At 45.9% G+C, this 27,759-nt stretch overlaps 1 protein-coding gene and 1 non-coding gene across 3 annotated transcripts in view; one reads left to right on the forward strand and one right to left on the reverse strand.

Moving 5' to 3' along the window:
* MNAT1 (MNAT1 component of CDK activating kinase) overlaps positions 1-27,759 on the reverse strand; it is a 124,863-nt gene that overhangs the window by 2,895 nt on the left and 94,209 nt on the right. The gene's annotated exons all lie outside the window — the stretch shown is intronic.
* TRNAI-GAU (transfer RNA isoleucine (anticodon GAU)) lies at positions 11,332-11,405 on the forward strand. Its single transcript has one exon. It is a non-coding gene; the product is annotated as a tRNA-Ile (tRNA).

Genomic DNA, 27,759 nt, shown 5'->3' on the forward strand with positions numbered 1-27,759 from the left:
ATTCCCCTCCAGCTCTATAATTCTATGTTTCCATGCCCCACCCAATGTCTTGGTTGGAAGTTAATGAACAGAGGTGAGGAAGTATATTGGAGGCCAGACAGGAAGCCCATGGAAGACCTGACTCCCTCCCTCTCCCTGCTCCCTGGCTGTCAGTTGCTTATCTCTATCGTAAGGTGTTATCCTGTCATAAATGGGCAGCTGATTGTCTCAGCCCTTCACAGACACCAGAATTCCGAATGAAAACCAGCTTTCGCAGTTCCACCTCAAACCAGCAAGATTACAACTCGCTGTTTTGGTTTCGCCCCATCTCTTGGTCCAACTTGCCTCCTGGAAAGGTAGAGTCATTCCATCTCTCCACTTGGCAGCTCAAGCGTAAACTTGCAACCCACCCACAGATTCTCTCATACGCTTCCCCGAGAAACCTGAAACAGCTGCAGTGCTAGCTGGGGAGAGAACATGGGAGGGACCACCAGTAAAACAGTTGCATCTTCTAATTTACAGCTAGTTTCCGTGAAGGGTGCTTAAACGAAGCCTGCTTTTACAGGGCAGATGTCATAAGCAGGAAGATCCCACCAATGTTGTAAAAGTGTTAAAGAGATAAAGGTCTGTCCACTGACTTTAGTAATAAGCTTACATACACATTCAACGTTCAAACCTATTATTTAACCTCTCCACTGAGAAAACTGAGTGGTCTTGATTTCGATTGTTCACACAAATGCACTGCTGGATAAGTGTTTAATGGTTCTTGTGTTTGTTTCAAAACCAATAATTTTTTGTTTCTTTGGTTTTTTTTTAAGGTGGGGGGCTTTAAAGGATGAATTGATTAATTACGGTTTTCCAAAAGTCTCTGTCTTGCACCTAATAAAGAGAACAGGCAGACGCGAGCACTATTTCTAACCTGGTTATTTTTGTGAAGATGCTACGTAGACAGAACAGGGAGGGCAAACCCCCAAGGTCAGTTCTGCTGCAGTGTCTCAACGGAAGAGGCAGAAGGGGGTCTGGCCCCTACACTTGCCGAGGCATCCAGAGACCTCTGCGTTTCCTTCCAAGGGGAAGGAAACTCGTCACTCCCCTGGAGTACTTAATCTGCCCACAAACAAAAGCTAAAGGGATCACAAGGCACGGTTTCCTAATCCCAAATGGAAGAAAGCTCGCGTATAAGATGACTGGGTGTATAAGACGACCCCCAACTTTTCCAGTTAAAATATAGATTCTGGGACATACTCGCCATATAAGAAATACGACCTGGCGTATAAGACGACCCCCGACTTTTGAGAAGATTTTCCTGGTTTAAAAAGTAGTCTTATACGCAGGAATATACAGTACAGTCGTACCTCGGGTTACGAACCGCTCGGGTTGCGAACAGTTCGGGTTACGAACTCCGCAAACCCGGAAGTATTTTCGTCGTGCGCGCATTCCGCGCATGCGCAGAAGCAGCGCACGGGTTTGCGCATGCGCAAAAATGGCACTCGGTTTGCGACCTTTTCGGGTTACGAACTGCGACCCAGAACGGATCGTGTTCGTAACCCGAGGTACTACTGTACTTGTGATTACTCGCTGGTAGGCATGCCAAGCAATTCCGTCAGAACGGGAGACTGGAGCAGAAATGGCGACAAAGCACACATTAATCAGAGATCAGGAACGGAAGTCATACAAGCGAATCCCAGCAGTATTCACTATTGCTTTTTTAGTTCACAAGTGTTGTGCAAATGATTAAGTTATTTTCTTCATCAAGTTCCAACATTTCCCTTCCATCAAAATGCCTCAAGCCAGCAGGAAACACAGTCAGCAAAGGGCCAATCACTCCAACAGGATAAAACCTTTCTCACTTTTGCAGGGCTCTCAAAATCCGATCGCCAGCACTGCCTCCAAACACAAAAAGGTGTTGTTTGGCCAGCAGCCATCAAGAAACGGATTCTATGTTAATTTATCAAATCCTTTCCGATAGCCGTCTGAGTAAGAGGGCGGCCCCGGATCTAGAAGCGGCAAACTCCCCCAGTTAATAACATTTGATGAGGGTCAAAGGTATGCTGGAAATGTAAGGAAAAAGAAGGGGCCTTTTATCATATGTGGTGGAAATGTAAGGTAGTAAAAGAATTTTGGGAAATGATATATAATGAGTTTTTTAAAATGTTTAAAATAACCTTTTATTTAAAAAACCTGAAGCCTGCCTTTTAAGAATTCTAGGTGCTGAAATCCCAAGGGAGCAGAAAAGACTATTTATGTATGCGACCATGGCTGCGCGGATGTTATTGGCCCAGAGATGGAAAGAAGATTTAGTCCCGACCAGAGAAGAATGGCAGATGAAGTTGATGGATTATGCTGAAATGGCCAAAATGACTGGAAGAATCAGAAATCAGGAAGACCAAAATTTGAATAAGGAATGGGAGAAATTTATAACTTATCTTAAAAACCATTGTAAGCAGTTAAAATTGTTAGCAGGATTGGAATAACACTTGTAGTATAATGGTGAATTTTGGATATAATGGAGAGATAAAAGATTTGGAGTATTATAAAAGATGCAGGAGGAAATGATTAAAAATAGGACCCAAAAAGGGGAGGGAGGAAGTCCAGGAGTCTCTGCAATCTTGTTTCTATGTTGTATGTTGGATATGTGACTGTAAAATTCTAATCTGGAAACCAAATAAATTTATATGAAAAAATAACAACACTTGATGAATAGGGCAAAAGCAGCAATGAAGGGCAGTCGAGCCATTCCTCCACCCAACTGCCCCCACCAGCCTTTGGCCATCTCTCAGGGGTGCTTCAAAAATCTGCTTCCTCATATGCAAGACTGTGTACATGGGAGGCAAAAACATATCCCCACCCCTTAAATATTAAATTTGCATTCCTGCTAGCCCAGGAAACATTTTATCCTTTCCTTTAGGTTTCTTTGGGAAGGGGGGGGGAACCCAAAGGCGTCCCGCTTCAAATGACAAAGAAATTGGTTTTGGCACATTTCTTAAAACACCTCAGCAGAAAACCTAGTTTGCCAGCAGGCATCTTGAATTGCTCAAGATGTGCGAATTGTGAATATTTGTTTTGAGCAGCCAAGCAGGAGGTTTAATCCAATATTTATACGTTGGAATAAGTTAAGTGCTGCCTAGAAACAAAAGCCAGCCGTCTGCTGCAAACTGGGGACCAGTCTTGGGGGGGGGGGGCTCTTCAGCCGTGGTTTCACAAGTCCAGGATTGGTGGGGAAGGGACCCTTAAGTCTCAGTGGGTCCCATTCATCTGTGACAAGGTAGGTGACAGCTTGAAGGACTGGGGAATAGGGCTGGGCGATATGGTTTGAAGTCCATATTGTTATATCGGTTTCATGATTGTTGACCTGGCAATATATCGTGAATCATGATGTGTTTCTGTGTGCTGTGCAAAAATAACAGAGAGGGGGAAACCGTGAAGCCGGCCAATGACTCTGCATAGCTCCATCCTTATTTCAGACATCACGATATATCGGTATATTGCGATGTTTAGCTGGTGACATATCGTGATGTTGAAAACCAGATATTGCCCAGCCCTAGTGGGGAATAGCTGGTGTTAGTGCAAGACTGACAGAAGGTCTTGAAAGCCTGTGTTCGGGGAAACTAATCAGCAGTCACGTGCCATGTGATAGCTTTTTGTCTCTCTTGGGGCAGGGCCCAGACCTAGCCCTGAAAAGGCAAAGCGGTTCTTCCTGGAAACATGGGCGACGGAAGCATCATTTGCCCTATCCTGTCCTCGCTTGGGCAGCCTGAAAGCGTGCGTTACACAGACTGTCAACAGTGCACCATACATCTGCAAGTATTTGGCATGCAGATGTTTCCCTCCTCAAAATCTGCTGCCCAGATGTCTTAAGAGACGGCATGGGGAAGATAAGATTCATTCATTCGCCAGTTGTCTGACAGGGAGGGGAGAAAGTTGCACACTCACTAGAAAACGTTGCTGGCTCCCTGATTTAACCTCAGCATCACAAACGGGGGGGGGGGGCAGGACAGTACAGCAGCTTTTTAAAGTGGGAGAAAAATGCAGAAATATGTTCTTCCTAACTCCTTCCCTCTCCCTTGGGGTAAAGGTAAAGGGACCCCTGACCATTAGGCCCAGTCATGACCAACTCTGGGGTTGTGGCGCTCATCTCGTGTTATTGGCCAAGGGAGCCAGCATACAGCTTCCAGGTCATGTGGCCAGCATGACTAAGCCGCTTCTGGCGAACCAGAGCAGCACACGGAAATGCCATTTACCTTCCCGCTGTAGTGGTACCTATTTATCTACTTGCACTCTGGCATGCTTTCGAACTGCTAGGTTGGCAGGAACTGGGACCGAGCAACGGGAGCTCACCCTGTCGCGGGGATTCGAACCGCCGACCTTCTGATCGGCAAGCCCTAGACTCTGTGGTTTAAACACAGCGCCAACCGCGTCCCAATCTCCCTTGGGGCAGACTCATATAATTGGAAGGGATCCCAAGGGTCATCTAGTCCAACCCCCTGCAATGCAGGAATCTAAACTCAAGCATCCATGGCCAATGGCCATCCAACTTCTGCTATAAGACCTCCAAGGTAGGAGAGTCCACAACCTTCCAAGGGAGACCGTTCCACTGTCAAACAGTTCCCACTGTCAGAAAAGTGTTTATTGGTGTTTAGTCGGAATGTGCTTTCTTGTAGCTTGAAGCCATTGGTTTGAGCAGGAGAAAAGAAGCTTGCTAGTACGATTGATCCAGATCCTGGACGTAAGCAGCCAAAACAAATCAGCAAAAAGCCTTGCAATGCATTCAAGCAATGTTCAGGCCTGCTTCCAGGGGGAGGGAGCACCGCAACTATTATCACTGTCATTATTGCCACGATCATTATTTTATAGATGAGTGTCATCAATACACATCTGCTGGTGCCCATTGGGAATGGTAAGCCAGGGAGGTCGACAGGATTTGGAGCCAGGGCCAATGAGAAGTTTACCATTAATTCTAGTTTACCTCCCAACCTCTTCCTCCTTCCTGATGGGTTCTACAAGGGGCGACATAGAGACCGAGGAGGCAGAAGGAGACAGGCAGCTCCACCCCCTGCACTCAGGTCTGGCCCAAGACTCTTGTTGGAATAAATGGAACTTTTAGCAGGATATATAGGATATATCCTGCTAAAATATAGGATAAAAAAGACCCCCACGGTACAAACAATAGCAGGGATTTTCTACCTTGTCCTTGGGAGGTCTCCCAATGTTGATCTCCTGCTCCACGGGCTTCTGCAACCCCACATTCTTATTGCTGTTTCTATTCTACCTCCACAACCTATCCTGTTGGTTGGTTGGTTGGTTGATGGATTGATATAGATGTAAACCTAAGATCTCAGGATGGTTTACAAGATAAAAATACAGGCTAGAAACACAAAATAAATAGTCAAAAGAAAAACAAAACAACACCCCCTCCCCACGAATTCATTTAAAAGGCTGTGGAATATTAATCGGCCCAAGAAGAGGAACATTTTTGCCTGGAGCCTAAGAATATACGATGAAGGCACCAGGCGGACCTCAAGGGGGAGAGCATTCCACAAATGGGGAGCAACTGCAGAAAAGGCCCGCTCTTGTGTTGCCACCCTCCAGACCTCTTGTGCAGGGGGCACACGGAGATTATCTAGCCATCCTAGCCCAGATACTGCAATGATTTCATAAATGTGTCCAGGCAAAACCAGGAGGATTACAGAAACTGCCATTCCCCTCCTAAACACGTTTACTGGGATAAAAGTCAAAACAGATCAAACGTACCTCCAAGCAACTTGTTCTGGGGGTTGCGCCCCAGAGTGATTTGCATAAAACTACTGATTTGCATAATTCCAACTTGAAAGAAGCATTTGAGTTTCCTTTAGTCGCCGGCTTCCTCACTCCACAATCCCTATGCTCCTGTTTCGACATGCAGGGAGTGCTAACTTTACATTTCCTTCCATAATTTTTTTTTTAGGTGACTGAGGTTTTCAACAGGTGCAAATACACCCTGCTGAGAAAGGCCTATGGGTTATGCTGGGTAACAAATGCCTTTTTAATTTCTTTCTGTGTGTGTGTGTGTGTGTGTGTGTGTGTGTGTGTGTGTGTGTGTGTTTCGAACAGCCACTGGTGTCTTAGATTACAGCAGTGATCTCATCCCTACAACATTCCGCATGCCATCGCTTGGCTGCGCAACAAGGTCGGCTCCAACCAGCTTTTTCAGCACGACAAAAGAAAGCAGAAATGTGCCTCCCCAAATGCACAAGGGAATCTGCTTCCCTGGAGGCCGAGCCTCCAAGCACAAGCTCCTGCCTGTTCATCAGAGCCGGCAAACGGAGCTCGCTGGGGGGCCTCCTCCTCTCGGCCTGAGCTCCTTCCGCCCACCCTCCTCCGAGCTGGGGCCTGGCTTAGCTCGAGGCATTCTGTAGCGGACCCAGACACCTGGCCCTGCATTTGTCATTCTCCTGAGGTCATCGGCCAGCTGTCTGTCCTCTCAACACCCGGCTCCGCCAAAACAGCCAGCGCATTTTCTGCTGCACTCGGGTTTCCAGGTCCGAAACCCTCCAGATAGAGCAAATCAATCATCTCTCCGCAGAAACAACTGCAAGTAAGCATTTTCACATCCTTGAGCAGCTCGTCTGCCTGGCAAGGACACTGCAGTCGAGTCCCCGGGCCGGAATCCGGCAAACGCGCTCCCCGCTGCATGGTGGGGATAGATTGCATGCTCGGGGACCGCAGAGCATTTAGGCCATGGCTAAATCGGGCTTCGCATGCATCTCGCTCTGCAGGGAGGGGGTGAGAATGCCAGTGAGCGTGACGGACACTTCTTCATTCCCATTGGCTCTCCCTTGGCTTTCTGCTCCCTCTCATCCACGTACACAACTGGGCAGAATCCGAAAGCTTGGGTTTCTCATTAGACCATTGTTGCCATTCCCCCCGTCTCTGTTGAGCAGGGCACTCGGGAAAGCAAGCAGCCACAGGAGCAGGCCACAAGCCACTCAGCTCTGACATACTTCTGAAGTACTCTCAAAGACTTCGGCAGAAATGGAACAGAGAAAAGGAGGTTGTGGGTCCTGTTCAGCAAAGCCGGCCATTTGAACGCAGATCCTGCTGAACCGACTGGCTTGATTCCTTTCCTGATGAATGGCTAAAAGTGCAAATATGACACCTTTAATTGGCTTTTGCATCAAAGTTCGTGGCTGATCCATCAAGGTGGTGGTGTTGGACATAGAACAGAAAAAACCCCTGCTCAAATCTCCCTTGGCTCAATCACCGCCTTTCAGCCTAACGTAGGTCCGGGGGGGGGGGGAGGCTATCAGAAGCCACAATACAGTACTGATAAGCAATGGTAACAAAGAGGATAATCTCAGAAATAGTCTGGGACTGTGAGAACTGGCAACTGCCATCCACAATGCAATGCGGCTGTTTCCCCACATGCCACAATGCAAGAATTTTAGCACAAATTCCCTTTAGATCTATGGATTACCCTTGCTGAAACTAAGTTCCTGCAAATTCCCCCAACCTCTTAATTTGTTTTATAAATCATCCCCCTGTTGCGCAGCACAGACTCCACCTTGCATGACTCTGGTCGCAATCACTCACGCACTCACCACGTATTGAATGGGCACCAATGTAAATTTGCCCCCCAAATATTATTTTTTAGAAAAGGTTAACAACAATCAGTGTAGGTTGGCGTTGCCAGCATGACAAAGTGCCATTTTGCTTCAGCTGCTGTGAGTGGACAGCCAAGGATAGGTAGCCTGAGCTCAGAACCCCAGGCAAACTCACCTAGGTCACTTTTCCCATCAAGCTGGATAGCTCAGTCGGTTAGAGCGTGGTGCTGATAACGCCAAGGCTGCAGGTTCGATCTCTGAATGGATCAGCTGCATACTCCTGCCTCGCAAGGGGTTGGGCTAGATGATCCTCAGGATCCTGTCCAACTCGGCAATTCTATTATTCTGTGAGCCAGCCCTGATTCCAAGTGAGCAGAAAACAGTCCAGACGAACTCACTGCCCCCCTTTTTGTCAACGTATTATGAGCGCCATTATTCTTTGGCTTCTGTTGCATCAAACACTGCGCCTGTTTTTCCTATTTGTTACAAAGTCTGTACATAACTCACTGCGTTTTATTGTCCCGCTCCATCTCACCATGATAGACTTTCCAGAGAAACGCAGTTAAAAATACAAATAAGTAAGGGGGGAGCAGACAAGCAGAGAAGTTCAGCTTCCTTTTAGAGTGAAGACAACAATGAATGAGGATGCTAGAGAAAGGAGGACTTAAAAAACAAACAAAGCATAGAATCCAAATCCATGTTTGTAGACGATATGGTTCTGTGGGGCTCATACGATTTCCTGAAGCCGCAGGAGCCAAGCCATCAGAACCGAAGTGTGCAGATCTCTATTTGTGACTTTGCACACCTGGGAAAGGAAAAGAGCTAAGAAACTTGTTGTGCAGAGACAGCGTTTCTCATCCGCTGGAATTCTTCACGGTTGCAGGAGGAAACCGTGAGACACCCATTACGAATTGCAGCCTCAACAAACAAAGCCGTGTTGGGGGGAAATCAACAAGAAGTTATAGATATAAAAACTAAACAGGTTTTTTTTTAAAAGGACAACATCTTTTCTGATAAAAGGGCTGCATTTTCCAGCTGGTGCAAAGGGTACTGTTGGGATAGAGCCGGCACATTCAGTGACCAAATGGAACATTTGTCCCTGGTACCAGGTACTAGAGAGGGGCTCATCCAATTCCTTCAGTGCTTGTCCAGACTGAAGGGCCCCTCATGGCTGACCTAGTGTTCTTTGTTAATGGGAAGAATGTACTCAGGGCCGGCCCAAGACATCTTGGCACCTGAGGCGAACCACAATATGGCACCCACCTCCCTGCTATAGAAGGGGTGAGTGAAGATCAGCATCAGCAACAAGGGGGAATGAAGATCTCCACTAACCTGCCGCCTGAGGCAGTCACCTTGCCTCATGGGTGAGCCGGCTCTGAACGTACTGAAAGATGGAAGCATCAATTGACATGTCAATGTCATGCGATTTTATTTTGGGGTGGGGGCGTACTACCTGTGCTAGTTCCATAATCTGCCATCCAGACTGACAGGACTCGTCACTAAAATTACATGGAAAGCACCCAGAAAAATGTCAGCCAGGGAACAGGTCTAAGGCAAACTTGCACAATATGTCTGCACTAAACCACTTCAGCCTGAAGGTGAATGCACAAGAGCTTGTGTGTCCCTTAACCTCAAAAAGGCTTCTACGTATGAAAGCTCTGAGTTATGTTTATGTAGGGAATTTCTTTTTATATGGGGGAATGTCTGAACATTCAACGGCCCATCTGCAACTTCAATTGATACTGCCTGGCAACTGATTATCAAGTGAGACTGGTGATCAATGGTTCCAGCTCCCAGGCTTGGTGGGTTTAGGGAACAAGAAAACTGATGTTCTGCCCTGAGCTCCAACGAGGCAAGGCAAGAGCTGAGGCTCAATACTAATGGAGAGCAGAGTTTAGATGTTGCTTCGGCAACAGTCAGCCTTACACCGAGCCCTATATAGAGGCAGTTGTTGTTGTTGTTGTTGTTTATTTTATTTTTTTAATGGTTAAAAAAGACTTTATTTCAAATTTCAAAATGTACAACAAAAGAAAAACAAACTTAAATGAGGTAAAATCAATCATATACATAAATACAATCCCCTTTACCCGCCCTTTCCCTCTCCCTCCCGCCTATACTTCCCTCCGCACTTTTTCGACTTCCTTTTCCACTCTTGTATTCACCCATGCATTTACTTCCAATATAATTCCACTTTGCTATTAAGATTTCTAATTTATTATTTTTGTTTTTATTTCCCTTCATATCCCCTAGTCTACACATATTAACATATCTTCTTTCGAACAATGTTTCCTCATATACTCATCATAACTTTCCCACTCTTTTCTTAATTTCTGCTTCGACTGATTCCTTACAGCTGCTGTTAGTCTTGCCATCAGTAGATACTCGCTTAATTTATTAATCCACTCTTCCACTGATGGTATCCTAGCAGATTTCCATTTTGCTGCTAATTGTTGTTGTTGTTTAGTCGTTTAGTCGTGTCCGACTCTTTATTACCCCATGGACCAGAGCACGCCAGGCACTCCTGTCTTCCACTGCCTCCCGCAGTTTGGTCAAAGTCATGTTCGTAGCTTCGAGAACACTGTCCAACCATCTCGTCCTCTGTCGTCTCCTTCTCCTTGTGCCCCCAATCTTTCCCAACATCAGGGTCTTTTCCAGGGAGTCTTCTCTTCTCATGAGGTGGCCAAAGTATTGGAGCCTCAGCTTCACGATCTGTCCTTCCAGTGAGCACTCGGGGCTGATTTCCTTCAGAATGGAGAGGTTTGATCTTCTTGTAGTCCATGGGACTCTCAAGGGTCTCCTCCAGCAGCATAATTCAAAAGCATCAATTCTTCAGCGATCAACCTTCTTTATGGTCCAGCTCTCACTGGACATAGAGGCAGTAGGTCTGTCCAAACTACAACCTCCACCTTTGCTGAAAGTGGGCTCTCCAGTTAAAGAGGCCCAGCTTGCTTCCAGCAGTCTTACTCTGAGGAAGTGGGAGAGAGTCTGGTTGTCCTGGGGCTTCCGCAATAGAGCATTCTTAAGTCAGAAGATGGCAATGTGATATCATCAAGTTGTACTAGTACCACAGGCTCATCTGGCAGAGGTGCAATTCCTCTTCTGATTAAGAGGGAAGAAAGGGAATCTTAGAATCACAGAATTGTAGAGTTGGAAGGGATCCCGAGGGTCATCTAGCCCAACCCCCTGCGATGCAGGAATCTCAACTGAGGCAGCCTTGACAGATGGCTATCCATCCTCTGCTTAAGAACCTCCAAGAAAGGAGTGTCCACAACCTCCCAAGGGAGACAGTTCCACTGTCGAATAGCTTTTACTGTTTGCAAGTTCTTCCATTGGAATTTCCTTTCTTGTAACTTGAAGCCATTGGTTCGAGTCCCACCTTCCGGAGCAGGAGGAAACAAGCTTGTTCCATCTTCCATGTGACAGCCCTTTAGATATCTGAAGATGGCTATCATATCTCCTCTCAGTCCCCTCTTTTCCAGATTAAACATGCCCATCTTCTCCAACTTTCCTCATAAGGCTTGGTTTCCAGACCCTTGATCATCTTGTTTGTTCTCCTCTGCACATGTTCCAGCTTGTCCATAGCCCTGACTCCAGGGCTATGGCACTTGAGTTACCTGTCTGTCTGTCTCTCTCTCTTATGTGGCCTCCAAAAAATAAGGGGTATTTGAATGTCTGGTGGAACCAGTGTTGCTTATGTACACAAGCTTTAGCAGCCTCTACCTGATTATCAAATTCCAGCTCCTACTTTAAAACATACACACATCCAAGTGCAGCCTGGATAGCTCAGTTGGTTAGAGCATGGTGCTGATGATGCCAAGATTGCAGGTTCAATCCCTGCATGGGGCAACTGCATATTCCTGCCTTGCAAAGGGGTTGGACTAGATGATCCTCAGGGTCCCTTCCAACTCTCCAATTCTATGACTTAATCCAGTTTTCCTTATACAGTTGGTTACAATTTTCTTAAATAGCCTGTCATTTTAATCATTGTTCTGCACTGCTTTTAACGGGGTTGTGTGTGTGTGCGTGCGTGCGTGCGTGCGTGCGTGTTCTCATAGTGCACCGCCCTGGTATTTTGTGAAAGGGCGGTAGAGAAATACTTGTGTAAAGAACAAAAGGAGTTGGAATTGCTGCATTTTCTTGAGCACATGAACCTGTCGAAGGAAGCATGGATCTCGGAGGAGGGAAGAGCAAGTTTATGACCCTGTGGAGGCTGTCTGAAAGCCCGGCACCGAGCGGGCACCATGAAAACTGCTTGCTGTAAGCTTTCCGAAGGCACAGAAAGTGCTGCATCAAACACTAGGTGGCAGGAGGATCTGTCTCATCGGGGCCACCTGCAAACAGACATGTGCTTGCCAAATAACTTATCCCCGGGCAGATTTTCAATGCATGGGAGGGCGAGGGAGGCAGAGGCCAGTCAGGAAAAGCTATTTTTGTGCTACTGGTTCCTTCTGTCAGCAATGCGGGGTGTGTTTATGTGTGTTGTTATTCGGTGCACAAAGCCCTAGAACTGCCGGGACAAAAAGCAATATTGCATTCATAACCAGCTTTGCATTTTGAGCCTCACCCTAGGAAAACATGGGCGCACGGCTAAGGATCCACACCTGTCCACACAAACGCCCTGGGAGACCACCTTTCCCCTGCGTGCTCCATTTAGAACCCCCTCTAGAGTGTTGGTTTATAGCACAGCAAGTGTATGCACGGCTCTAGTGTAAGAACAAGAGACCCTCTATGTTCCCTGGGCTATAAATGAAACCTGGACCTCCTGCGTGCGGAGTAAATGCTCTATGCCTGAACTACAACCTTTCCCCAAAAGAGGACGGGAAGCTCTGTGTTCCTGACTCTGACTGGCAGCTTCTCTCCAGGGTTTCAGGCAGGGGTCTTTCCCAGCCCTGCCTAGAGATGCTGGGGATCAGCGGGAGGCTGGTGCCCTTTGGGACTGGTAGGGCGGAAAGCAGGGAGACCAACAGCAGGTGGCGCTAGAGCCAATGGCAGCAGAGCCGGCTGGTGCTAGCTTTGTCCCAATCCTCTCCCTCCCTGCTGAGTTCCACAGCAACAACACTGAGGCTAAGAAGGAGGAAGCTGGGAGCCAGGGCCAATGCCTAGACTTATTGGAAGTACAAAGGCAGGCGGGTGAGGGCTGGCTGATGGCAGAATGAGGGTGGTAGTGCAGAGACCCATTCGCCGTGATCAACTCCCGCCTGGAAACCAATGTCCCCACTGTGGAAGGATGTGTGGATCCAGAACTGGCCTACACAGTCGCTTATGGACTCATTGTTAAAATTGTGTTTATGGAAGACAATCTCACTCGGCTACAAGTGATCGCCAAAGAAGAAGACGACCCTACTGAGAAAGCCCCCACTGAGGAGGATTGAACCACCAGTGCCAGCCAGTATGGGGAATTGACAAGGATGATGGGAGTTGTAGTCCAGCAGCATTATAAGCAACTATCCAGCTTTTAAAAAACATCTGAAGGGAGCCCTGTTTGGGGAAGTTTTCAATGTTTAACGCTGTATTGTGTTTTTAATATTCGATTTGGAGCCGCCCAGAGTGGCTGGGGAAACCCAGCCAGATGGGCGGGGTATAAATAATAAATTATTATTATTATTATTAATAATTATCCTTGGGGTCCCTTCCAATTCTATGACTGTGCTCTAGAGAGTGTCCTGAACTATTGTACATTTGACTAGGAAGTTCCAAGCGGGTATGTGGATCCGTAGCGAGCAACCATCTTCCCAACGTAAGTAAGTAAGTAAGTAAGTAAGTAAGTAAGTAAAACTTTAATACGGTCAAAGACCAGCAAAAGAATAATAGAATTCAATTCATAAGTTATCTTGCTATAACCTATAATATTATTGAAAACTACACAATTTTAAAATTTTATAACATGTAACATATAACACGGCTGCTTTAATAACAGAACCTCTATCGCCTCTCCATCTTCTATGGCTTAACTAGGGTCTTTATCTTTCCGGTTGCTTTCATCATGGCTTGTCTTGTTCTCGCCACCAAATAGCAATATTTGCAATACAGCCCTAGTGATCTCTGTATCTGAGTCAGCTACGTTTCAGGCTTCGTTACAGAAGAAGTCTTGCAGAGAAAGTCCAGTCCCTTTGCCCTGCCATGACTTTATCTGGAGCTTTGCTACTCCTCTGCAGGTAAACCAGGGAAGATAGTCTAGCGAAAAGAAGGGAAAGCTGTAACTCGCTGGTAGAGCTTTACGTGCAGAAGCTCCCAGGTGAAACCTCCGGCATCACCAGGCAGGAGGCCGGTTTGAAACCCTGGAGACTTGCTTCCTGGCAGTGTGGGCAACACTGAGGTAGATAGACCAATGGTCTGACTACTGCCAGTGTCCGTATAGTTAAAGCTATGGTTTTCCCAGTAGTGATGTATGGAAGTGAGAGCTGGACCATAAAGAAGGCTGATCGCCGAAGAATTGATGCTTTTGAATTGTGGTGCTGGAGGAGACTCTTGAGAGTCCCATGGACTACAAGAAGATCAAACCTATCCATTCTTAAGGAAATCAGCCCTCAGTGCTCACTGGAAGGACAGATCGTGAAGCTGAGGCTCCAATACTTTGGCCACCTCATGAGAAGAGAAGACTCCCTGGAAAAGACCCTGATGTTGGGAAAGATTGAGGGCACAAGGAGAAGGGGACGACAGAGGATGAGATGGTTGGACAGTGTGCTCGAAGCTACAAACATGAGTTTGACCAAACTGCGGGAGGCAGTGGAAGACAGGAGTGCCTGGCGTGCTCTGGTCCATGGGGTCACGAAGAGTCGGACACGACTAAACGACTAAACAACAACAACACTGCCAGTGTGGGGAAAATAATGGGACCAAGTCCAGCTTGTAATAAGGCAGCTTCCCAAGTTCCTGTTTAAACCGGTGCTTCATTCAGAACCATGGGGACTAGACTCTCGCTTTATATGGGGAAGGGGCATAGATAGCCCAGTGGTTAGAGCATCTGCTCTGCTGTCAGCGGGTCCTGCGTTTGATCCCTGGCATCTCCACGCAGGGCTGAAGCCCTGTTGCAAGTCAGCGTAGACCAGGTTTTCCCAAACTTGGGTCTCCAGCTGTTTTGGGACTACAGTTCCCATCATCCCTGGCCGCTGGTCCTACTCGCTAGGGGTGATGGGAGTTGTAGTCCCAAAACAGCTGGAAACCCTGGTGCTGACAATGCCAAGTGAGGTGCTTCAATGGTCTGAGTCGGTATAAGGCAGCTTCCTATGTTTCTATTTAATAAAAATTCTAATTGTTGCCACGCTTCCCCCCTCCCAACTTTGAAGTGAGGATCACGGTGGGGGGGGGCTGCTGCTTTTGTCAGACCACCCCCCCCCCCTTGTTGAACCGCCTCTGTCACTATAACAAGAAAGGCAAATGATATGCCAGACCTGGGAGGAGAGCCAAGTTCTGATGAAGAACATTGAATATTTACGGCATAATTATATGTTATAACACTGATTGCCAGAAAGGGTAAGGCGGTGTGTGTGTGTGGTGGGGTGGAAAGTTATCAACATTTGAGCATCTTGAATAAAACTATGTCCTGTTAAGCTGAAACAGATTTTGAAAACCAAAAACTGGGAGGAGGCGGAGACAAGAAAACAACATGTGATCCTAAGACTTAGGCATGATCTTCAAGGGGCTAAGTTTTAATAAGTGTACTTACTGGTGTATATGTTGTGGTAGCAGTGGGGAACCTCTCAGAAGTTCCCCCATAAAAATAATTTGCACCGGCTGCCCAAAAGCCAGCAATTAACGGCGCAACAAACCGCCCCTGCCATGTTTAAATTACTTTCTGCTTTTCACTCTTCAACGCTAACAAGAATCAATACACTTCAAATAGGGGGGATTTCATAAAGTTTAAGTATAGAAAAGGAAAGGAACTCTATGCTAATATGATTTGGAGGCAGAAGACAGGCTTTTAAAGAACGAAAAGATGGCAACATGGGAAACGTTGCACAAAGAAAATCAGCCTCATAGTTATGAAAATGGTTTAGTTTCCACAGTTTCGTATGTGTTTACTTTTTATTCCAAGGATAGCATTCAGCATTTTCCCCCAACCGCAAAAACATGTAATCATAACCCCATGTTTTCATATACAGATTGTATTCTTTTCAAAAGAAAGCTCTTGAAGCAGAATGGGAAAGGAAAGAAAGTTGGATAAAACAACAGAGAAGGATCCAAATAAAAATTAAGATGACCCAAGACAAGAAACCCAGCAGTGGCTGAAAGCAAAATGGAGGCCAAAAAGAAGGAGAAGGCGGCAAACATTTGGAGTTCCCTTTACAGAAAGTAAAGCTATACAAAAGAAATGTCCTTTAAGAGGATGCTAACCCTGGATTTCAGGGACGCGGGTGGTGCTGTGGGTTAAACCACTGAGCCTAGGGCTTGCTGATCAGAAGGTCAGTGGTTTGAATCCCCGCAACGGGGTGAGCTCCCGTTGCTTGGTCCCTGTTCCTGCCAACCTAGCAGTTTGAAAGCGTGCAGTGCAAATAGATAAATAGGTCCCGCTCCGGCGGGAAGGTAAACGGCATTTCCGTGCGCTGCTCTGGTTTGCCAGAAGCGGCTTAGTCATGCTGACCACACGACCCAGAAGCTGTACGCCGGCTCCCTCGGCCAGTGAAGCGAGCTGAGCGCTGCAACCCCAGAGCTGTCCGCTACTGGACCTAATGGTCAGGGGTCCCTTTACCTTTAACCCTGGATTTCAGGCGTCCAGTATAAATCAGAAAAGATACACACAAGGCGCTGCAAAGCCTATTTTATCTGTTCCAGCTCTGAAAGGGGAAAGGCCTCTTTCTGGAGAAAGGATGCAGCTCAGTGGCAGTGTGCAAAGGGCCCCAGGAAAGAGGAGCTGCAAGGCAGTTCAGGCTCTTGAACCCCAGTAACGGAGGTCTCCTTTCTGGGCTATGCTTTCTACCTTAGCTCACCTCGTCTCCTTCCTAATACAAACAAACCCAGCTTTACCAGCATATGCATCCAAGACCTCCAAATCTCATTTGTGCAAAGAAACTCAACTGTTGTCTTCGCAAACCATCTTTGACCAGGAAGGTGCCCGTTGCAGTCTAATAATTCTTCTTTCCATTTGGGACCAGTCAGTATTGTGCATTGATGATCTGTGCGATCTTGCTGCCTGGTTTCTTTATATTGTGTGTTATCTGTGTCACTTGGCTGTTGGGGGGGGGGGACAACAGAATGTCCAGTCTCATCTCCGTAGGGATTAGCCAAGAATACCATACCATTCAGTGAGAGGACATACAATGCTGTGACATCCTTACTGAGCCACGTGCCAGATCTGATCATATTTTAAAACAACTATAATTCACTCTCCCTTCCCCCCCCCCGGCAAAAAAGGGTTTCTGTTCATACCGAATCAATGGGCAACGTTCCCAATTAAAGGCAACAGAGAAGGCGAGCAATCGCACACATACTGCAGTTTGCAGTGAAAACAAAACAAAACCTAAAAGGCAGATTTTATTAGGAAGAGGTTGATGGAGCCAAGCGACTATGCCATGGACATTTGGGAAAGGCTTCTGGTAGGATATAGCAAACCGGGCTAATATGGAGCAGAGATTGAATATGTGAGATGAAGGCAGCTTAAAGAACAGCGCATTGCTTAAAGCAGTGTTTTTCAACCTTTTTTGGGCAAAGGCACACTTGATTCATGAAAAAAAATCACGAGGCACACCACCATTAGAAAACATTAAAAAAATTAACTCTGTGCCTATATTGACTAAATATAAAGTAATTCTCTTGAATAGGAAGCAAATAAACACAAAGAAAGTATATGTATATGATAACAATGAAACTTCAAGCTTTTTGTATCCAAGCTGACAGTGGTTTGAGATCTGGACCTGCTAAGCCCAAAGCCCCTGGCCCAGTCCCTGGTGCTGTGCTGCTTAACAAAGGCAACAAAAAGGCCACTTGCCTTTATGTCTCCTGCTGTCCCGGGCCGGGCCTTTTCCTCCTCCTTTTTCTAACAGACAAGGGGAAGGCGGGACTAGGAGGGAGGTCGCTCGGGGACGCTGTTTTTCGGCTGGCCGACAAGCCAAAACTACAACGTCTTCTGAGGGGGTGGGAGGGGCGGCCACGTGTGCGCGAAGGATCCTGACGAGACGCGAGTCAGCCCCGGCTACGCCTGCCTCGGAACTCCGAGCGAGGCGGGCGGCGGCTCAATAGAGCGTTAGCTTTTTCCTCAGCGAGGGCGAACCTCCTGACTTGCCAGCGGCCGGACGCAACGCCAGGGACTAGCGCCGTGGCCAGTTTGAAGCAGCTCACCGAGGAGTTTCCGCGCACATTCGCCGCGGAACAGTGGTTGAAAAACACTGGCTTAAAGTTGTGTATGATTTATTCCTGTTTTTAAGAACAAAGTCACTTCAGGGTCTTATGAATCATATAGAATCATAGAGTTGGAAGGGACCATGAGGGCCATCTAGCCCAGCCCCCTGCAATGCAGGAATCTTTTGCCGAACATGGCGCTCAAATCCACGACCCTGAGATTAAAAACCTTATGCCCTACCAAATGAGCTATCCCGTGTCCACATTATGGTACAGAAACGGTATAAACAATAAATGCCCTCCAACTGAGCCCCACAAGTTCTACCGCCATCTGTGATTTACACGAAACTGGCCCCACAATCATAGGGGGGGGGAGCTATACTTAAAGAGAGAAAGGGATGTGAGGGTTTGTAAGGCTCCTTTGAAGATGGAAAGGAATGGAGAGAGAGCCAGCTTGCTAAATTTAAAGGTATGGGAATTGAAATAGATTTAAAGAGTATGTGTGCTGTACAGCCTCACTTTCATTTGTACTTCTTGCCTTAAGATGCTGTTTTTTGCTTTCTTAGGAAATCTGGCAGCCAGGATCCTATTCTAAAAACAGGTCGCAAAACATTTCACGGAGATACCATTTCCACCAAGGCTTGGCCAAAATAGTGCGTGGCAGGACTCTGCTGTTTCAGCTGCTGGAGACCTCGGAAAGGGCAAATATATGCTGAATGCAAGCAGAAAGAAATGATGGTTCTGGCTCTGCAGCCAATTGCTGCCCTCTGGTATCATCAGGAATATAAGGAACCACCTTAAATAGCCCTTTTGGGCCAAGAAAGCAGAGTAGCAATGGAATAAATAATCAAAAACTAAGCAGAAGGACAGAAATTACTCCGTCCTTGGGACCGTGTGTGTTTGTGTGTGTGTGTGTGTGTGTGTGTGTGTGTGATACGTTAAAGAAGGAAGAGAAAATGCTAGAGGTCACTTAAAAACCAAGCAAATACTAGAACATTCAAATCAAGCCAAACATTGGGTCCATTTAATGGTTTTATAGTTCAAATTAATTCTCTTCTGTGGCTCAGGCAGAAACAAAAGTATGAGATTTTCCTTTCCATCCAGGCCCCCCTTTTGGGTTGACAGCAAGATTTTAATCTTAAGTACAGAAGCAGACATGCTGTTAAACTAGCTACCAAGTTGTGCATCAAGGGTAGCAGACCAAGGGCTCGGGACGGTTTTGCAACGCTGCTTTCTTGTTGTGAAATACGGGCCCAGTGATGGGGAGAAGCCAGGGCTGAGGGTGGCGAACTGCCAGCCTCCGGCCTGGAACCTTATCTGCTCTCCCACCCAAGATCTCCAAGCTCAGTCATTGGAGCTGGACTCAAAGCCTCAAACTGAACTCCTGGCAAGAACTTCAGCTAGAAGCCAGGGCATAAAGTGCCATCTGTACTGCTTGTAGTTAATCGGGCAGACATACTTTCTCTTTAAATGTTATAATTGTGTGTTATTAAAAGCATAATTGTTGCTTTCAAAAGGAAGACGAAGGTGACTTCTCATGTGCTGTGTCCTGCAATTGTTGCATAGTCTTAAGAAAACCGGTTTTCTTCAACCCGTTGCCTGACTAATCGGGGGATACCCTTTTAAGTCAGTCAATCAAAAGGTTTTTAGTCAATTCATCAGACTGATTAATCAACTATATATTGCAGCCCTTCGTGACCACGAGGAGTCACGGAGAGTCAGACACGACTAAATGACTAAACAACAACAAATATTGCAGCCCTAGTTACCTGCCCCTCAAAAAACCTTCCTTTAGACTTCATTCAAGAGGGCGGGAACTCGGCATGGGTCAAATAACTATCCCCCACTTGGCCTATAGAGTCAATCAAGTCCTATTGAACTTTCAAGTCAGAGGAAACAGAGTGAAATTGAGTGTGGATTACCAGCATCATTAAAGCGAACAATAAAACCCTCTGCTGACTTCACTGGAGACAGGATTTTGGCGAGGGACTAAAAAAATAAACCCAAATGTTATTTAGAAATGGTGCGTAGCGGTTTATTTGGAGGGGAGGCAACTGTGGGGGGGGGGGAGAGAGACCCAGGGAAGGGCCTTCAACAGGTACATGATGATATATGCTTAGTGAAGCTGCACAATGAGGCCTCCACATTCAAAGCCAGTGGGCCGTCTGAAGTATTGATGCAGGAGAGCAACAATGGGAGAGGGCTTTTGCATCCATGCCCTTCATATGAGATTCCCAGAGACATCTGGAGAGCCACTAATGGACCGAGGATGCTGGGCTAGATTGACTTAGGAAGCCTCTTCTTGGGTGCTAAAGTTTACTTGCACAAATCCTACTAAAACAGGAACAGGAGCTAAGCCAAGAGCTGCCGTTCTCTTTAGCAGGGCTTGTGCAGGAGAATTTCTGCCTCAGTTGTGCCTTTAGTATGGGCGCCATTTAGGTGGGCCAAGAGGCAGAGAGGGGAGCAAGGTTCATGGGGCAGTTCAAAAGCCTTCCCCTCTTAGGATCTACTGAAGAATGAAACTGCCCCAAAACAATATTCAACGTAGTGCTAAGAAGATCACTCCGTCAGTGCAAGCATTCCCCTCTCCTCCCGCTGTGCGCTGTTCTGGGGCTTCTCCCAACCAACGCCACCTCCAGCCAACTTGGGGGGCATGGGGGCAAAGAAGAGGGGCAAAGGCCCATTGCACTAGCCGAAGTCCTTGCGTAGGCTTCCGCTAGCAGGACCCATTAGTTGAATGCGACAAAACTTGTGGTCCCTCCGTTACGTAACGCTATAACGGGATAGGGAAGCATCCTGAAGAATATGCATGCGTGCTGAACATGCAAAATGAAACATGCAACGTATTAATGTTCATATGTTTAACACCTGTGCATGGATAAAGTTTGTTTTATATCAGTTGTGCTGAATGGGTCACTTTAAGAAGTCAACTTTGGAGCTGTAGATTTCCATCACCAATAAAATCAATAAAATAAAATCAATACTGTACCTATCTATATAGCCTGATATTACAACATTGTTACTTCCTGCAAGCAACCACTTTATGCAAGCAACCATTGTTACTTTATGCAAGCAACATTATAACGGGATAGGGAAGCATCCTGAAGAATATGCATGCGTGCTGAACATGCAAACTGAAATATGCAACGTATTTCATATAGTGAAATGTATTTCATATACTGAAAAATGCATGTACTTTATATATTGAAAAACACGAAACATGAGAGCTGAAATATAAGGAGTGGGCAACACACCTCTCTGCTACCCCTGAACCTGGAATGCCTCATTTCTAAGGAATATACAACACAGATCAGAGACATTTTGCATTCAACGCAGGAGCTAAACGACACTCAGCTCTTCCAACATGAAGGCGTTTCTGATCCTTACTCTTAAAACATTGCTCGCAAAACCATCCGCAGACGTTTATACTAGGAGTGATGGATACTGGGGAAAATGTTAACCGAAGAATGAATTAACAGAAACATATTAAAAAATCCAGAAAATATAATTTCTATAATGAAAAGTCAACCAAAGTAAGCAAAGCAAACACAAAAACCCAAGAACTAACAATAAATCAGAATCGGCTATTATCATCAACCTAATGCTCTAACTCTCTTTTGAGGTACAGTGTTTTCAAACAAATCTTTTTACTGTGTGGGGTTTTTTGTTTTGCTTTGTTTTGTTAAATGCAATTACTTTAGGTAGTGGGAAAAGTCTCTGGAAGGTGTACTTTCATAGACATCAATATTGCTGGGGATTTTTTTTAAAAAAAAATTAAGACTAAGAACCCATTTTTTAAAAAGCAAAAACAAATTAAAGCGTTCAGCTTTATTTTTTTAGTGGTTTTCTTTTTCTTTTTTTTAAGAAAAAGATTGTGTACACACACCTGCTACAAGTCTATCAATCTAGAGCAGGAAAACATTTCACCTCTGCATCATAACTAAGAGCAAAAGTGCTTATTAAAACATTAATCACAGTCCATTATATTCTGTCTCTCTGCCAAACATTTCCCATTACATCACTGAAAAATATCTATTAACTAAAACTTGATTCTGACAAGTTGCAGAAGTATAGAGTTCCTACAGCTCAGTAATGTACAACCCAGGGTTTTTGGTGTGTGTGTGTGTGTGTGTGTGTGTGTGTGTGTGTGTGTGTGTGTGAGTGAAGGTGAAGTGGGGGAAAAGTTACACAATTGATTTTGCAGTGGCATGCAAAAGCATAGGGAAGGGAGCAAGGTAGGAAGGAGATTGGCGACATTTATGACTGCAAGGGGGGGCTGATTTAACTTGTGATTTTACTGTGAAATAATTCAAAAATTATTTCAGACCTCACCACGCTTTATTAAACACATTCACCGAAATTGAACGATATACCCAAGGCTGCCTAAACAAGTTTCAAATATTTCAGATGGATGCTGCTGAATGCAAAACTGCATTGTCTTGCAAAAAGGTAGGCCTTGTTTGGAACAGTGTCTCACAGGAAATTATAGCAAATGAAAACCACACCACCCCTGCCGTCTCCCCTCCAACAAGGTAGGATTTATGTTTTTACATTTAAAGCCAGTTGTGCAAAGGAACAAAAATACAGCCGTGCTACCTTCTAGCCTTGACAATGGCTAATCTGTAAATTCTGCATATGTTCAAGTCATTATTTTATTATTAGAAACATTACAAGGCTTCGAGACGTTCCGAGTCCAAAACTCAAAAAACACATTTCTTAACATTGCAGGCAAGGCCAGGAAATGTATTTACTTACTAACTGCCTGGAATTTCTTTGAAGGTATTAAAGCTGAATAAAAACACACACAAACACAAATACTGCTTTACCAAGACATAGAGGAGCAACCACTTTCGTTATTAGTAGAGTGAATTTTTCGTTCCTGCCTCATAATGCTAGAAGTTGGAGGCGTCCAATGATGCTGAATGTTGGAAGATTCAAGACAGACAAGGTTTAAGTAGGAAACTCACTCTCATAAGAAGCAGTGGTGGCCACTAATTTAGATGGCTTTAAGAGAGGAATGGGCAAATTCATGGAGGGTAAGGCGATCAATGGCTACTAGCCATTGACGACTATGTTCTTCATCTGATTGTGACTTGTTGGGATTTAGAAGTGGAGAGAGAGATATGCACTCAGATCCTACTTCAGGACTTTCTACAGACATCTGGCTAGCCAGTGTAAGAACAGAGTTTTGGGACTAGATGAGCCATTGACCTGATCCAGCAGGCTTTTTCTCCTTGATTTTGTATTAAGGAACAAACACGGTACAATTTAGATCTCCAGGCTTGCGGCGATCATGCTAAATTAAAGACTGCTTTATGCCCGGCGCCTAAGTGTATTGGTCAACCAGCTCTCTGTGTGACAGAGCAACAGAGACATGTCTCTCCCCTACATAAAGAACATAACATGCTGCGTTTGTAAGAAAGCTCTTCCCAAAGAGAAAATACTACCTCGGAACATGCCACTAAGGAAGGAAAGCTTAAAACAGGGAGGCTTACTGTCTGAATGATACAGACACCTGAAACTTTTTGAAGACTGGGAAACACTTTTATTGTCAAAGGAAGGACTCTCAAGTTGGGCTTCTCAAAGTGCAGGAGAAGGAAGATTGCAGGAGGTGGACCAACCTTTTTGCCAACTTAGCGGGGAGTCCAATGGGTGCCCTTGCGCTCACGGAAAAGCTTTTGGTCCCGCTGACAGCTTTGTTAATGGAAGAGGAAGGAGTTCACTCTTCTCAATATGGCCCCCCAAAAAACCACCTCTACCCTGTGTCCCAAAGGGTGATTTTAAGAGGTGGCAGGAGATGCAGGGAGGAGAGGGAAATTGGCAAAAATCGCCTCCTTTCCCCTCCAGTTAACAGAGTATCCACTGGGTCAAAAGCTCACCTGGTGAATACAAGGGCATATTGACTTGGTTTCCCTGCCCCAATTTAGATGATAATGTTTAGCCCAACTAAGTTTTTATTTTGGTATGAGCTTTCGTGTGCATGCACACTTCGTCAGATACACTGAAACAGAATCCACCAAACCCTTATGTATAGTCAGAGTATACATAAGGGTTATGAATATACATAAGGGTTTGGTGGATTCTGTTTCAGTGTATCTGACGAAGTGTGCATGCACACGAAAGCTCATACCAAAATAAAAACTTAGTTGGTCTTTAAGGCGCTACTGAAGGAATTTTTTATTTTGCTTCGACTCAGACCAACACGGCTACCTACCTGTAACTAATGTTTAGCCCAGTTGCATTGGGGGGGGGGGCTCCTGCTCGTTCTGAAGGTGGGGCAGCTGAACTTCTGCCCCACTTCTGCCTCAAAGTCCTTTCCTGATAGCACCAGCATTCCATGACTGATCTTTTCATAAAATTTCGAAGGAGCCATCAAAATGCCTTGGAAGATGATTTGAAAGCCACTAGCTTTTCAGCGCCATCCTACCCAACATTCCACAAACCCATTCCTTTCTTGCCCTGAATTTCCAACACTTTCGGCCACTGAAAAGTGACCGCCTGTAACTTCAGCAAAACACCAAGACCTTGCTACCCTCCTACAACACACACACACAAAAACCCAGAGACTATTCCAGAATAAAATGGTATAATTACATTTCCTACAGTGACCTTGTAATCTCTGGAGTATTTACTCTAGACTAAACAACCCCCTTCAGCTGCCCTGTGTCTGATTGTCAATGAAAGAAGCTTGTTTGACAACTGCTCAGAGCAGAAACCTTTTTTTCCCCCATGATTGCATTTTTTTTTTTTAAAAAAGGAAAGGGTCGGAGAAAGCACATATTACTGGAGAAGCATTCAGAGCACACCGGCTCATGTGAGATCAATGAGTTAATTCTGAAGCCGAACGCCAACAAAAACAATTACTGGGGACATTCTCCTGTCAGGTCCAGGCTTCTGAGGTTAATTTAGTGGTAACATGCACAGCTGAAGCCAACTTGGAATATAAGTAACTGCACAGTCTGGTGTAGGCTTCTCCCCCCCTTTCCTTTATACATTTTCCATATTCTTGGGTTTTATCATCCTCCCGGGGCCGTTAACAGCTACAGAACCCACACTAGGCCCACAGGTGGGCGGACAGGAAGGAGAAAAATTCTGTTTCATAAGCGGCCCGCTCCTAACATATTCCGTTAACGACCTTGACAGAAGTGCTCCTTGAAGAGAGAAGAGGAGAAAGCTCCATATACTGCAGGGTGCCATTTGAAAAGCCCAGAAGACCTCTTACCAGAAACGTCCCAACTTCTCCAAACAGCTCCGGGCTTCCTGCAGGAGGCCACGTTGCTGTCCTTGGTTGCCGTTCAGCTGGCCAAGCCTCCGCTATCTGCTTCCCTCGTTATTTGGGAAGAAAACAGGCTCTCGTTGGTTCCAGTCCATCACCTCACCATCAAAGCAGGGTCACTCCAAACATTCATGAAGGCCAAATGAACCTGTTCCTAGAAATCAGGGGTTGCGATCCAGCTCCTGCCGTGCGAAACTCATCTTTTCGGCAACTCTGGGGTGTCCCTGGAGAGGACCCCCAGGGTCCCATCAGAAGGCCCATCCAGTCTGTTCAAAGGGGCAAGGGAATGTGAGGAGGCTCCCGCCAGATGTGTATCTGCACCTCGTTCCCAATGTGTGCATTAGCCCAGCTTCTGCACCTGATTCTCTCTCCATTGCTGGCCTGGGACAATTTCACTGTTATTTGTTGATGCCTATTGAATCATTCTGATGCTTGCTCTTCCATAGCGCTATCCATATGGAAAGTGAATTAAACATATTTTTCGCATTCTCTTCCCAAGTGCAGTGCAGAGGTAGGACAAGGAGGAGGAGGAGGAGGAGGCAGTTTCATTGGACTGATCTCATGATGTGAACATTTGTTCAACCATGGAGTAGCGAGTCCTACTGATTCAGAGAAAGCTCCAGGTGCCAAATTCTGCCTTTTGCACCACTCTCATGACAGCACTGGCTGGGGATCTTGTAGTCCTCCTGATGATCATAGAATCATAGAGTTGGAAGGGACCCCAAGGGTCATCTAGTCCAACCCCCTGCAATGCAGGAATCTCAGCTAAAGCATCCATGACAGATGGCCATCCCAACCTCTGCTTAAAAACCTCCAAGGGAGGAGTCCACAACCTCCTGAGGGAGACCGTTCCACTCTCAGACAGCTCTTACTGCCAGAATGTCTTTCCTGGTGTTTACTCGGAATCTCTTTTCTTCCAACTTGAAGCCATGGGTTGGACTACAACTCCCCTCAGCCCAAACCAGCATGGGAAATGGTATGGGATGGTGCGAACCGTAGTCCAACCAAGGTTCCCCAGCCTTGCATTTCAGCCTGGAAAGGCTCTTGATTTACATTTCATTTACATTTCAGCCTGGGTCCTTGGGTAGCAGCTGTGGCTAGGAGTGCTTTTGCTCGGCTTAAGCTAGAACGACAGCTGCAATGAGAGGACTGATTTGGCCACTGCCACTCATGCCTTACTTGTTTATTTATTGGCCAGTCTTCAATCATGGCTCTCAGGGTTGCTTCCAATAAAACCACAAAAAGTACAATAAAGAAGAAAACCCAACACAGCATACAAATCGCAGCAGGCAGATAAAAAAATCTCGCAGCCAGAAGAACATCACAACAGACACAGTCCTAGCCGCATCCAAGATGAATTAGTGGAGGTTCCTTTGAAAAGGTGGTGCAAAACAGGGCAGTAAAGAAGCAGCGCATGCTATGACCTCTACTTTAAAAGCAGTTACATAGGCTTCAAATAGTTTCCAAACCAAAATTCAAATGACTGATCTATCACCACCTTCAAAGCCCTAAACTGGCCTCCTCAGAACCTGCTATCTTCAAGATACTTCGGGAGTCATTGGCTGGGGCTGATAGGAATTGTAGTCCAAAACTGGATGGAGAACACTTCCCTAAACAGTTTAAGATCCAGATACTTAGAATCATAGAATCATAGAGTGGAAGAGACCACAAGGGCCATCCAGTCCAACCCCCTGCCGAGCAGGAAACACCATCAAAGCATTCTCAACATATGCCTGTCAAGCCTCTGCTCCAAAGAAGGAGACACCACCACACTCCTTGGTAGCAAATTCCACTGCCGAACAGCTCTTACTGTCAGGAAGTTCTTCCTAATGTTTAGGTGGAATCTTCTTTCTTGAAGTTTGAATCCATTGCTCCGTGTCCGCTTCTCTGGAGCAGCAAAAACAATCTTTCTCCCTATATGACATCCTTTCATATATTTGAACATGGCTATCATATCACCCCTTAACCTTCTCTTCTTGAAGGACCGTCTCCTAAATGAACCCGCTGATACCATGTTCTTTGGATGAGGTCCTGCTCAGTGTTTCACCACGGATGGAAGACTGGCTGGTCTGCAATGGCTGTGTCATTCAAACTCTGGGAGAGTGGCTGTGTCACTCTCTGTTCAGTTCTTCCTTTGATGTTGTCTTGATTCAAGATGGAAACAGTATTCTTCCAAACGGCTTTTGGCCTGTAATCTGAAGTCACTTCCCATTTGATAGTGATGCTTTTCTGCTCAGTTGTTTTTGCTTTATTGCGATTCATTAAGCGTGCCAGATGCCTATCACAATAGCTCAGTGATGTAGATAGAACCTGTAGCTCATGAGACAAATTAGGCCCAGCGGGGGCCCCAGTTTGGCCCACAAGGCCATTTCCCCCAAACCAAGCCCACGTGCCCCACACCTGACATTGTATGAGTTGTCAGGAGTGGGGCAGGTAAAGACACAGCTACAAAGGAACAACTGGGTGCCTTGAAGCATGGTCCTGATTGTTCCTTGCCAGCGCTGATCAGTGCTTACAGCAAGCAGCACAAGGAAATACTTCCTTTGGCTGTGCCGCTTGAAATCAACCCATGTGGGCAAAGGAGTGTTTCCTATGACGTCACTGTGATGTCACGTGTTTGACAAAGTGGTCTATGGGCTTGGAGGACAC

The sequence above is a fragment of the Zootoca vivipara genome, chromosome 1, assembly GCF_965207765.1.
Source record: "Zootoca vivipara chromosome 1, rZooViv2.hap1.1, whole genome shotgun sequence".
Taxonomy (NCBI): domain Eukaryota; kingdom Metazoa; phylum Chordata; class Lepidosauria; order Squamata; family Lacertidae; genus Zootoca; species Zootoca vivipara.